Below are 12,270 nucleotides of genomic sequence, written 5' to 3'. Positions count from 1 at the left end.
ACTGTCAGCTCCAATTTGAACTGCTGCCAACATTGTGTTTGTGTCTATGGCTACACGCCTAATAGGAAGCACCATATATACTTCCTACATCCATCCTGTCCATGTTTCCCACACATCCAACATCACTGCTCTCTACTACCACCCTCCCTCACTGTTCCCTGCACCCTTCCTCACTGCTCCCTACACCCACCCTTCCTCACTGCTCCCTACACCCACCCTCCCGCACTGCTCCCTATACCCACCCTTCCCTCACTGCTCTCTACACTCACTCGCTGCTCCCTACACCCTTCCTCACTGCTCCCCACTCTCCCTGCTCCCTATACTGATCCATACTGCAATCTCGAGATCCCGAGAATCCTCGGATTGCGCGTTTTTCAATCCTGAATCCTGGGATTGAAAAACGGCCCAGGATTGGCCTTCCTAATAGGGATACAGTCAGACATTTTATAAAAAGATCAACTATAACCCAAATAGCAGAAGAGCCTTTAGAAACAGATAGATCAGTGAAAAAGTCCATTACTGTGTGGGACCAGGGCCTAGCTGAAACAGGAAGGAGCATTGGAGAGCCCAATTAGACCTTGTTAGTGCACATTTGAAACAAGCTGTGATGTATTCAATAAGGTCTTTCTAAAGGCATGGTCCACCAATAACATCAACTAATAAGATTCTTTATTCTAGGGTGTTCAACAAACGGGTTATTCCAAGTTCCTCAGTCACAAAAAAAGGGAGATGCGTAAAGAGACAATGAATGTAGAGACAATCAGAGGTGGTCCAACTCTGTGGTAGCGTTCTCCAGTGGTTCATAGTCATTTCTGTCAAATAATCTAGTTATTCCATTTATTTTATACATTTTCAGAACCAGAGCGGAAAGTAAAAAGATATGTAATTGAGCGAAGTGAGCCCAGTGTGCTTGTCACAGAGGTTATGGTTCAAAGGGTCGGCCTAGTTAAGGTCGAAAGTCAATAGGTCGCTTACTATTGGTCAACATGGATATAGTCGACATGGGAAAAAGATCAACACATTGCAATGGTTGACACAGGACAGGTTGACACATGAAAAGGTGGACATGGCATTTTTGGTGTAATTTTTTGTGCGACATTACCAGTAACCCTAATTAGTGCACCGAGTCCCCTTGCATGGCTCGCCATGTTGCAGGCAATGTGTCTTGCTCCGCTATCACTGCGCTCAGCACAGGTTACTATTCCCAGTTGTAGTCCACGTGGATGGTAAAGTATGAAAAATTATAAATAAATAAAAAATTGTAAAAAGTCATGTCAACCCTTTTCATGTGTAACGCTACCATAATATAGTTTTCTGATTCAGCGGTTAATAGCATGCTAAATATATTTACACCTTTAAGTGATTCCAGGTAGAATATATTATTCTACTTATTTATACACAACCTTTGATACCTCTTTGAAGTCTCAAATATAGATTTTCCTTGTAATTTGTGCAGACTGTTCTTAGGTTTTAGAGCAGCAACAACCCTCACTGGGTGTATTTAAAGGACTTGTGCCTTCCTGTACTTAGCTCTGTAACAAATGGTAACATAGTGCTTAATGTTATATGTATTTATATATAATGATTGTGTAAGGTCTGTCCTGTCTCCAACATACGTGTGCAGTGCCGGAGTAAGTAACCCCGTGCCGCCTTATCGCAAGGCCCCCCCCTTGGCCGGAGCTGCTGTACAGGGATGATTTTGTCCGTCTCCAGGCTGTACCGACAGCAGCATCTCTCCCAGCCGCAGCAGAAGCTGCTGGTAGAGCTGCTGCAGAGCCTGTAGACGGACAAAATCATCATCCCTGTACAGCAGCTCAGGCCGTGGTGGGGGGCCTTGAGAATCAAGAATCATTGGCCGGGGGTGGGGCCTTGACAATCATCCCCAACTCCTGCAACTGTGTCTGACACTACTCTGCTGTGTGTAACCACAGCGGCAGTGGCGGTGCGACTTGCTCCCCTTCTCCATCTGCGCCATTGACTAGTAGATGCCGACTGCGCTGTGCAGCTGACCCTGGGGGACATCTCATCTCCCCAAGAAGGTGACGAGCGGGAGACTGGAGTCGAAATCTGGTTTATTAAATAGATAAAGGGTGGGGTTGAACATTAAATAGTTGTAGGGTAGGGGGGATCATCAAATATCTAAGGGGTGGGTGTGTGGAGGGGTCATTAAATATTTAAGGAGGAGTGAGGGCACGTCATCAAATATTTAAGGGTCATTAAATATATTATACAGTATAAGAAGATTTATGGTAGTCTTACCATGGTTAAATCTCTTTCTACGAGGTACACTGGATTCCACAGGGAATAACATCGAGGTGTGGAGTTGGATCTTGATATGAGGCACCAACAGGCTAAAGCTTTGACTGTTCTCAAGATGCACTGCACCGCCTCCTCTCTATCCCCGCCTCCAGGCACTGGAGCTCAGTTTTGTTAACCAGTCCAATGCAGTAGCAGGTAAAAGAGACGGTAGATGTTAGCCACATAGAACCACATTCTCTCGACAGGAGAAGGTACCAGCGGCTAATGCCATACAAACCCAAAGAAGCTAAGTGCATCAGGGTGGGTGCCCTGTGGGCGCCCTGTACCTTGCAGAAAAAGATTTAACCATGGTACTGTAAGTCTGCCATAAATCTCCTTTTCTGCAGCGGGGTACACTGGGATTCCACAGGGAATAACATCGGGGATGTCCTAAAGCAGTTCCTCATGGGAGGGGACGCTCTGTAGCGGGCACAAGAACCCGGCGTTAAAAGGAGGCATCCTGGGAGGCGGAGGTATCAAAGGCATAGAAACTGATGAAAGTGTTCACTGAGGACCACGTAGCTGCCTTGCACAATTGTTCAAGGGATGCGCCGCGGCGGGCCGCCCAAGAAGGTCTAACAGACTGAGTAGAATGGGCCTTAATATCAGCAGGAGCTGGAAGTCCAGCCTGTACATAAGCTTGTGCAATCACCATTCTAATCCATCTGGCCAAGGTCTGCTTATTCACTGGCCAGCCACGTTTGTGAAAACCAAAAAGGACAAAGAGAGAATCAGGACTCCTAAAGGAGGCGGTTCTCTTCACATATATACGGAGATCCCGTACCACATCCAAAGACCACTCTTTGGAGGATAAATCAAGAGAGATAAAGGCCGGAACCACAATCTCTTGGTTAAGGTGGAAAGATGACACCACCTTAGGTAGATAACCAGGGCGAGTTCTAAGAACCGCACGGTCACGGTGAAAAATCAGAAAGGGTGACCAACAAGACAAGGCACCCAAGTCTGAAACCCTTTTAGCAGAGGCAATAGCCAGCAAAAATAAGACCTTAAGCGTAATCCATTTAAGGTCCACAGACTCAGAGGCTCAAATGGAGACTCTTGCAGGGCATTCAGAACAACAGACAAATCCCATGGAGCCACAGGAGGGACATAGGGAGGTTGAATCCATAAAACACCCTCAGTGAAAGTGTGAATGTCAGGAAGAGACGCAATCTTTCTCTGAAACCACACCGACAAGGCAGATATATGAACCTTGAGGGAGGACAGACAAAGGCCTAAGTCCAGGCCCTGTTGCAGAAAAGCAAAAAGTTTGGCAGTACTGAACTTGTATACATCGTAATTCTTAGCCGCACACCAGGTGAAGTAAGAATTCCAGACCCTATAATAAATCCGAGCTGAAGCTGGTTTACGGGCTTTCAACATAGTTTGAATGTGACCGCCTCAGAAAAACCTTTGGCCCTCAGGAGTGAAGATTCAAGAGCCATGCTGTCAAAGCCAAATCTTGGTATACACAAGGGCCCTGAACGAGGAGGTCTGGGTGTTGCGGAAGCAGAAGAGGACGCTCTATCGAGATAGCCTGCAGGTCTAAGAAACAATGCCGTCTGGGCCACGCTGGAACAATTAGAAGTAGTATTCTTGCTTGAACTTCCTTATTACCCTGGGCAGAAGTGAGACCGGAGGGAACACGTACGGTAGCTGATAGTTCCATGGAATTGCCAGTGTGTCCACGAACCTTGTGATTGTGTCAAGACGCCATCAGGTCTACATCTGGTAGGCCCCACTTGTCCACTAGGAGTTGAAATACTTCTGGATGAAGGCTCCACTCCAGCGTGTACGTCCTGACGACTGAGGAAGTCCGCTTCCCAGTTGAGGACCCCCAGAATGAACACTGCCGATATGGCTGGCAGATGGCGTTCCGCCTATTGAAGAATCTTTGACACTTCCAACATTGCCATGCGGCTTCGCGTGCCGCCTTGATGATTTATGTACGCCACCGTGGTGGCCTTGTCTGACTGTACTTGAACAGGCCTGTTCTGTACCAGAGGCAGGGCAAGTTTCAGAGCATTAAACACTGCCCGCAACTCAAGAATATTTATCGGGAGGAGAGATTCCTCCCTGGTCCACCGAACCTGAAGAGAGTGTTGCTCCAACATAGCGCCCAAACCCCGCAGACTGGCAGGGACGACCCCTGCTCAATTGTTGGTCCTATAGCCACCAGCTCAGTGACAGACGAACCTCCGGAGTCAAGGAGATCATGTGAGATCTGATCCGGTGAGACAGGCCATCTCACCTGGCAAGGGTATGCTTCTGCAGAGGGTGAGAGTGAAATTGAGCGTACTCTACCATGTCGCAAGCCGACACCATGAGGCCTAGTACTTGCATCGCAGAGTGTATCGACACTCGTGGGCGAGAGAGGAAGCATCTTATCCTGTCCTGAAGCTTCAGGACCTTCTCTGGAGACGAGAACAAACGTTGGTTGTGTGTGTCCAGTAATGCCCCCAGGTGCACCATGCTCTGAGCAGGGACCAGTGAGGATATCCTCCAATTGATGAGCCACCCGTGTGCTTGTAGGAATTGGACTGTCCGTTCCAGATGACGTGTGAGAACCTCTTCGGGGTAGTTCGCCAGGATCCAAGTCATCCAGATACGGCAGGATCCTGATACCTTGACGACGGAGAATGGGCGTCATTACTGCCAAGACCTTTGTGAAGATCTGAGGAGCTGTAGTCAGTCCAAAGGGCAAGGCTTGGAATTGATAATGTAGGTTGCCAATAGCAAACCGCAGATACTGCTGATGCGATATGGCAATAGGTATGTGTAGGTAAGCATCCTGTATGTCCAGGGATACCATATAATCCTTGGGCTCCAAAGCCAGAACAATAGGGCGAAGAGTTTCCATACAGAATTTGGATACCTTCACAAATTTGTTGAAAGATTTGAGGTTGAGAATGGGCTGGGAAGATCCATTCAGCTTCAGGACTAGGAACAGCGTTGAATAGTATACCCTGCCCTTCTGAGGTAGAGGCACCGGCACTATCACTCCCGTGTCCAGGAGTGATTGCACCACCAAACGTAGAGTCTTTGCCTGTAACGGATCCGAAGGGATAACCGTCGAGCAAAACCTGTGAGGGGGACGTGTCTTGAAAGAGATGGCGTATCCGCGAGTGACAACTTCCCTCACCCCGGCATCCGAAGTGGTCTGTAACCATACCTGGGATCCCCCAGGGGGAGGCCAGCCCCCTCATGCAGCAGGTTTGTCTGTTTTGGAAGCAGGCTGACGGGCAGCCCAAGAACATTTAGGTTTGGGCTTAGAGGTTTTGGAAGTGCAAGCCTGTTTCGGGTATGCCTGACCCTTTGCTTTACTTGGAGGTCGAAAGGAACGAAAGGAGGTACTTTAAGCCTTCGGAGCCGAAGGATTAGTTCTTGGTAGACATGCAGTTTTAGTACATGCTAAATCAGCAACAATCTTGTTTAAATCTTCCCCGAATAGGATGTCTCCCTTAAAAGGGATAACCTCCAAGGTCTTTTTCGAGTCCAGGTCTACCAACCAGGAACGCAACCACAGAATCCGGCGAGCCAGAATGGACGTAGTAGATGCTTTGGCCGCCAGAACACCGGCATCAGAGGCCGCCTCCTGAATGTAATGAGAGGCTGTGGTAATATATGATAGACATAGTGTTCACTCTAGAATCCGGGCCGGGCAGGGCGCCGGTTCTAGAGGGGCACTAGCGCGCGCGGGGCAAAAAGGGGGCGTGGCCATGCAAAATAGGGGGCGGGATCATCTCGGGTAATAAAAAGGGGCGTACGCGGCTGGTGGTGTCACTGTTGGGGGCGTGCCCAGCACCTACGGAGGTGCTGGGATTCCCCCAAGCGCTCTCTCAGCGTGAATGGATGTCGCGCGCATGCGCACGGCATCTTTACACGCTGTGAGGGCAGGAAGCGGGCGGCAGTTTTAGCAGGGTGCCGCAGAAAGGGCAGGGCGGGTTTTGCCCTTAAAAAAATCGGGCAGGGCGCGGCGCCCTGCTAAAACTGCCTAGCGTGAACACTAATAGACACTGTCTGGCATTATCAGAAAAATCCAGAGGTAGCTCTGCCTCGAAAGCTTGAACCCACGCTTCAATACCCTTTGCAGCCCAAGAAGCAGCTGTAGTGGGTCTATGTACAGCACCCGCAAGAGTGTAAATAGGCTTCAAGCAACCCTCCACGCGCTTATCCGTCGGTTCTTTCAGAGAGGTGACAGTAGTGACAGGCAGAGTACATGTGAGTCCACCGGTGGTGGTGTTTCCCAATTCTTACTCAACTCTGCAGAGAGGGGATAACGAGCTAGCATCTTTTTAGACAGGGAGAATTTCTTCCCTGGAGACTCCCAGGATTCCTGACGTATGTCAACCAAATGGTCAGAATGTGGCAAAACTAATTTAGTAAACTTCTGGGGATCAGTACGAGATCCCACCGGACGGGATCCCGGCGGTCGGAATACCAACACCGGGATCCCGACCGGCACAATCCCGACGGGGGCAAGCGCAACGCAGCCCCTTGCGGGCTCGCTGTGCCGCCGCGCTGCGGGCACGGTTCCTCGCTACGCTCGGCACACTAATTTATTTTCCCTCTGTGGGTGTCGTGGACACCCACAGAGGGAGAATTTGTCGGGATTGTGTCGTTCGGGATCCCGGTGTCGGTATATTGACCGCATCCCACCTTCTGACGTTTAAACTTATCAGGTTTCTTAGACGTATCTGGAGGATCAGTTTCATCCTCAATCTGAAGAATCAGTTTGTTAGCCTCCAATAGGTCAGAAACATCAACCTGCATTGTAGATTCCTCATCAGAAGCATCTGCATCAGTGTCTGATGGGTCAGTATATACCCCATCTTAATCGGATGAAGTATCCGAAACATGAGTGGATTGTGAGTAAGAAATGGCCCTCTTAGATGACACTTTGGTCCTAGGAGAGCGAGGGTTATGCTTTTGTTTAACCAAAGACTGATTTAATTGCTGTAACTGAGTTGACAGAGTATCCGCCCATGGCGGATTAACTACAGGGACAATATGTGGCTGAAATGGCACAGGAGGTCCTACAGGGGGCTTAAGTCTCGTTACTAGCGTAGTCAGTAAATTAGAAAAAGCAGCCCAAGGTGGGTCTTAGTGTGCCACCGGTGCTGCAGACTGACTGAGGGGTACAGAACCCCCGTTACCTGGACCCTCAGCTGGAATATTTTCCTCAGATAAATCCATGGGCGTCAGCACTGCATGATGCAGAATCAGCCACGGATCTCCCGCCCTGTGTAGCAGACATTATATGGAAACGTAGCCTTAGGGCGTAACAGTACAATAGAGCCAGACACAGTACCTGACAAAAACCCCACTGTGGAGTGTGACTGCCAAAGCAGAACACAAACAGAGGATTTAAGTGGTATAGGGTGACTGAAATACACAGAGAAAAATACAAAAAAAACAGTATATCCTGTGAAACACTATATGTATATACACTGCTCAAAAAAATAAAGGGAACACTAAAATAACACATCCTAGATCTGAATGAATGAAATATTCTTATTAAATACTTTGTTCTTTACATAGTTGAATGTGCTGACAACAAAATCACACAAAAATGATTAATGGAAATCATATTTATTAACCCATGGAGGTCTGGATTTGGGGTCACACTCAAAATTAAAGTGGAAAAACACACTACACGCTGATCCAACTTTGATGTAATGTCCTTAAAACAAGTCAAAATGAGGCTCAGTAGTGTGTGTGGCCTCCATGTGCCTGTATGACCTCCCTACAACGCCTGGGCATGCTCCTGATGAGGTGGCGGATGGTCTCCTGAGGGATCTCCTCCCAGACCTGGACCTCCATCCTGGTGGATGGAGCAATACATGATGTCCCAGATGTGCTCAATTGGATTCAGGTCTGGGGAACGGGCGGGCCAGTCCATGGCATCAATGCCTTCATCTTGCAGGAACTGCTGACACACTCCAGCCACATGAGGTCTAGCATTGTCTTGCATTAGGAGGAACCCAGGGCCAACCGCACCAGCATATGGTCTCACAAGGGGTCTGAGGATCTCATCTCGGTACCTAATGGCAGTCAGGCTACATCTGGCGAGCACATGGAGGGCTGTGCGGCCCCCCAATAGAAATGCCTCTTTGCACCATTACTGACCCACTGCCAAACCGGTCATGCTGGAGGATGTTGCAGGCAGAAGAACATTCTCCTTGGCGTCTCCAGACTCTGTCACGTCTGTCACATGTGCTCAGTGAGAACCTGCTTTCATCTGTGAAGAGCACAGGGCGCCAGTGGCGAATTTGCCAATCTTGGTGTTCTCTGGCAAATGCCAAACATCCTGCACGGTGTTGGGCTGTAAGCACAACCCCCACCTGTGGACGTCGGGCCCTCATACCACCCTCATGGAGTCTGTTTCTGATCGTTTGAGTAGACACATGCACATTTGTGGCTTGCTGGAGGTCATTTTGCAGGGCTCTGGCAGTGCTCCTCCTGTTCCTCCTTGCACAAAGGCAGAAGTAGTGGTCCTGCTGCTGGGTTGTTGCCCTCCTACGGCCTCCACCACGTCTCCTGATGTACTGGCCTGTCTCCTGGTAGCGCCTCCATGCTCGGGACACTACGCTGACAGATACAGCAAACCACCTTGCCACAGCTCGCATTGATGTGCCATCCTGGATGAGCTGCACTACCTGAGCCACTTGTGTGGGTTGTAGACTCCGTCTCATGCTACCACTAGAGTGAAAGCACCGCCAGCTTTCAAAAGTGACCAAAACATCAGCCAGAAAGCATAGGAGCTGAGAAGTGGTCTGTGGTCACCACCTGCAGAACAATTCCTTTATTGGGCGTGTCTTGCTAATTGCTTATAATTTCCACCTGTTGTCTATTCCATTTGCACAACAGCATGTGAATTTGATTGTCAATCAGTGTTGCTTCCTAAGTGGACAGTTTGATTTCACAGAAGTGTGATTGACTTGGAGTTACATTGTGTTGTTTAAGTGTTCCCTTTATTTTTTTGAGCAGTGTGTGTGTATATATATATATATATATATATATATATATGACCCTGACGCACTTAACCCCCTCAGGGTACAGAATATAGTGATAGCAAGACGTGAAACCACACGGCAGCTATAGGCACACAAGTCACATGTACAATGCAGAAATTATTACACAAAACAATAAGACTGCACTGGACTAGTAATACTACATAAAACTATGTATGTATACAGATATAACAATGCACAGGAAACAACACTGGATGTATATCACAGAATACTTGCACTAAATATTCCTGTAGTTATGCACTTGTTCTTAACTAACACTGTCTAAACGACATGTAGAATACTTAAGTGTCCTGTAAATACACAGCGCTGATGAGGCAGGCGGCTTTACAGAGGAGACAGTGCCCTGCAGTCCCAGGATCAGCGCAGCTCTGTGTAATGGCGCCCAAACGCGGACAGGGAGTGAGAGAGAGAGAGAGATGCAGCTCCAGGGCGGGAACATCTGCTGTAGATGGCACCTGGGGCTGGGGGAGGGGCTATAGGTCAGCGCCTTATCCCCTCTGCTGGGCTTCACCACCGAGTACTCTGGGAGCCTGTAATAAACGAATTTTAGTAAATCCGACCTGTGCGCTTTGCCGTGGTGGATATAGTGGGGTCCCTGCACGGCCACAGTGTCCACGTCAGCGACACGGTCCGTCTCTTGGGACCGCGTCCGGATCGTGATTTCGGCGGGTCCAACCTGGGGGACCCTCTTACCTCCTCCCTGTAAGTGCGGCCACACGATCCAGGAGAGCGGCACCGGTGTTGTGTGCCTGATGAGACCGGGGCGCCTCCACTGTAAGTACCCGGCAACCAGGGCGTGGGAGTATATAGCGCTGCTGGGGGAGGTGATGGAGCTGCAGCACGATATGTCAGTATGACATATAGCATCTAGTGCCTGTGCTGCGGCCCTTGAAGTCTTCTTTCTTCTCAGAAAAGCTCTTTTCAGGGCTGTTTAGAGTAGCCCATCCTGTTAGCTGCCTGCACTGCAGGCACCAACTGCAAAACTGAGCTCCAGTGCCTGGAGGCGGGGATATAGAGGAGGCGGTGCAGTCAGTAGCGGATCTTGCCACGGGCAAGCAGGACTTTTGCCCGGGGCGCCGCCTTCTGGAGGGCGCAGGGCGCCATCCGGAGGGCGCCGCACCAGGGCAAGATCCGCTGCTGCTGTGTGCCCCCCGCTGCCCGTCATCGCGCACCGCACAGTAAAGGACCTCTCCACGAAGGGAAACTAGACACGTACGCGTCTAGTTTCCCTTCACAGCGGCAGCGGGGGGGGCAGCGGCCAGCGGCAGCAGGGAGGCAGCGGGGGGCACACAGCAGCAGCGGATCATTTCAGTCTGTACAGGGGGCGTAAATGACCACGCCCCCTGTACAAAGCCACGCCCCCTGTTGCCGCCCGGGGCGCACAGAGCGCCAGAACCGGCCCTGGGTGCAGTGCATCTTGGGAACAGTCAAAGCTTTAGCCTGTTGATGCCTCGGATCAAGATCCAACTCTACACCCCAATGTTATTCCCTGTGGAATCCCAGTGTACCCCACTGCAGAAAAGGGGAATAGACTGTCTTCAGTGCCCCGGGAACCCTGAAGGCTTAATCCAGCCCTGAGTGTGTGCATGGAAGGGTATGGGAGCAGGGGACAGACAGAGTGGGGGCACACTGAGGTGACCCGACATATTCCGAGTACTTTTAATACATTGCCATGTTTGACATTGTATGGGTACATCTGTTCTTGCATTGTCTACTATAGCCTCTCAGCTGTCTGACATGTTTGAATAGTTGTGTCGTCAAAATGTCATCAGACTTTTTTTGTGTTTTGTTTTTTTTAAATGAGAAGTTTTTAAAATATGATATACTGTATCTAAAAATGGTTATTTCTCCTTCATCCACTAGGGGACACTGGAGTGCTCTTTACTATGGGGTATAAAGTGTGTGCGAACCGGGAGCTGCCACTTTAAGAATTTAGAAGTGTGACTATATCCTCCCCCTCTGTACCCCTCCTACAAGCCAGTCTTAGTTTAGTGCCCGAGGTAGCTGGTCACATCCTGGGCTTCTCCTCAAAGGCAAAAACTTTTTTTTAAATGCTAGAGATTCTGCAGCCAAGCAAGAAGAGATGACAGGCAGTGACTGCCTCTGCCTGTTTGCGACGATGGAGCTGCCCGGTGGGTCCCCCGCAACTGCTTGTGGTTCGTGCAGGGGTCTCCAGCTCAGAGACCACCGTCTGTGGTGTAGCACAGTATGCTGCTGCATGCGGCACGCGCCTCACCCCCCCCCTAGCCTCAATTGCCATAGGCCAGCAAACGGCAGCTCTGTGAGTATAACGCCTGGCTTCTGATTAGTGGGAAGCCAGGCACAAAAAATGACTGTGGTTTAGGAAGTCCCAGCAGCGGTCCGCACAAGAGAGTGCCATAGGGGGGTCGGGGAAGGGGGGGGGGGGGGGGGGGTCGGAGGGTCGTTGCTAACTCCCGGTGTTCAGTTCCTTGCTCTCAGTTGCCCCGGCACTATCACAGTATAGCAGAAAGAAGTCAGCGGCCATTACAAAAGGCAGAGGACGCACTCTCCGGTGGTCCCTACAACACCATTTAAGAGCTGCTGCTGACCTTCTAAGGTAGCGCTGAGACTGAGAGACCTTAAACAAGATTGTGAGTTGTCAATGGTGTAGAGGGGAATACATACTATTTACCGGCAGCTGGGATGCCGGCTGTTAAGATACCGACATTGTGATCGCGGCCACCAGCGGGGCGAGCGCTAGAAAGCCCTTTACAGGCTTGATGCGGGCACGGTGCGCTCGCCCGCCACAGGTTATATTCTCCCTCTATGGGTGTCGTACACACACAGAGGGAGAAAAGCCTGTGGCGCTGTTTTTCCGATGGCGGCATTTCACGGCCTGTCGGGATTCCGGCGTTGGCATTGTGACCGAGGTCTCGTGATTGCCTCCCGTGTAGAGGATTTGACAGGAGAGTAATTG

General features: G+C 50.0%; 1 protein-coding gene across 11 annotated transcripts in view; it reads left to right on the top strand.

Moving 5' to 3' along the window:
- The window catches only part of CAMTA1 (calmodulin binding transcription activator 1), a 2,328,268-nt gene that overhangs the window by 2,299,958 nt on the left and 16,040 nt on the right, over window positions 1-12,270 (top strand). The window lies entirely within an intron of this gene.

The sequence above is a fragment of the Pseudophryne corroboree genome, chromosome 10 (assembly GCF_028390025.1).
Source record: "Pseudophryne corroboree isolate aPseCor3 chromosome 10, aPseCor3.hap2, whole genome shotgun sequence".
NCBI classification, from domain to species: Eukaryota; Metazoa; Chordata; class Amphibia; order Anura; family Myobatrachidae; genus Pseudophryne; species Pseudophryne corroboree.
The sequence above is the reverse complement of the archived record's forward strand: the minus strand, read 5'-3'. Positions and strand labels throughout refer to the sequence as shown.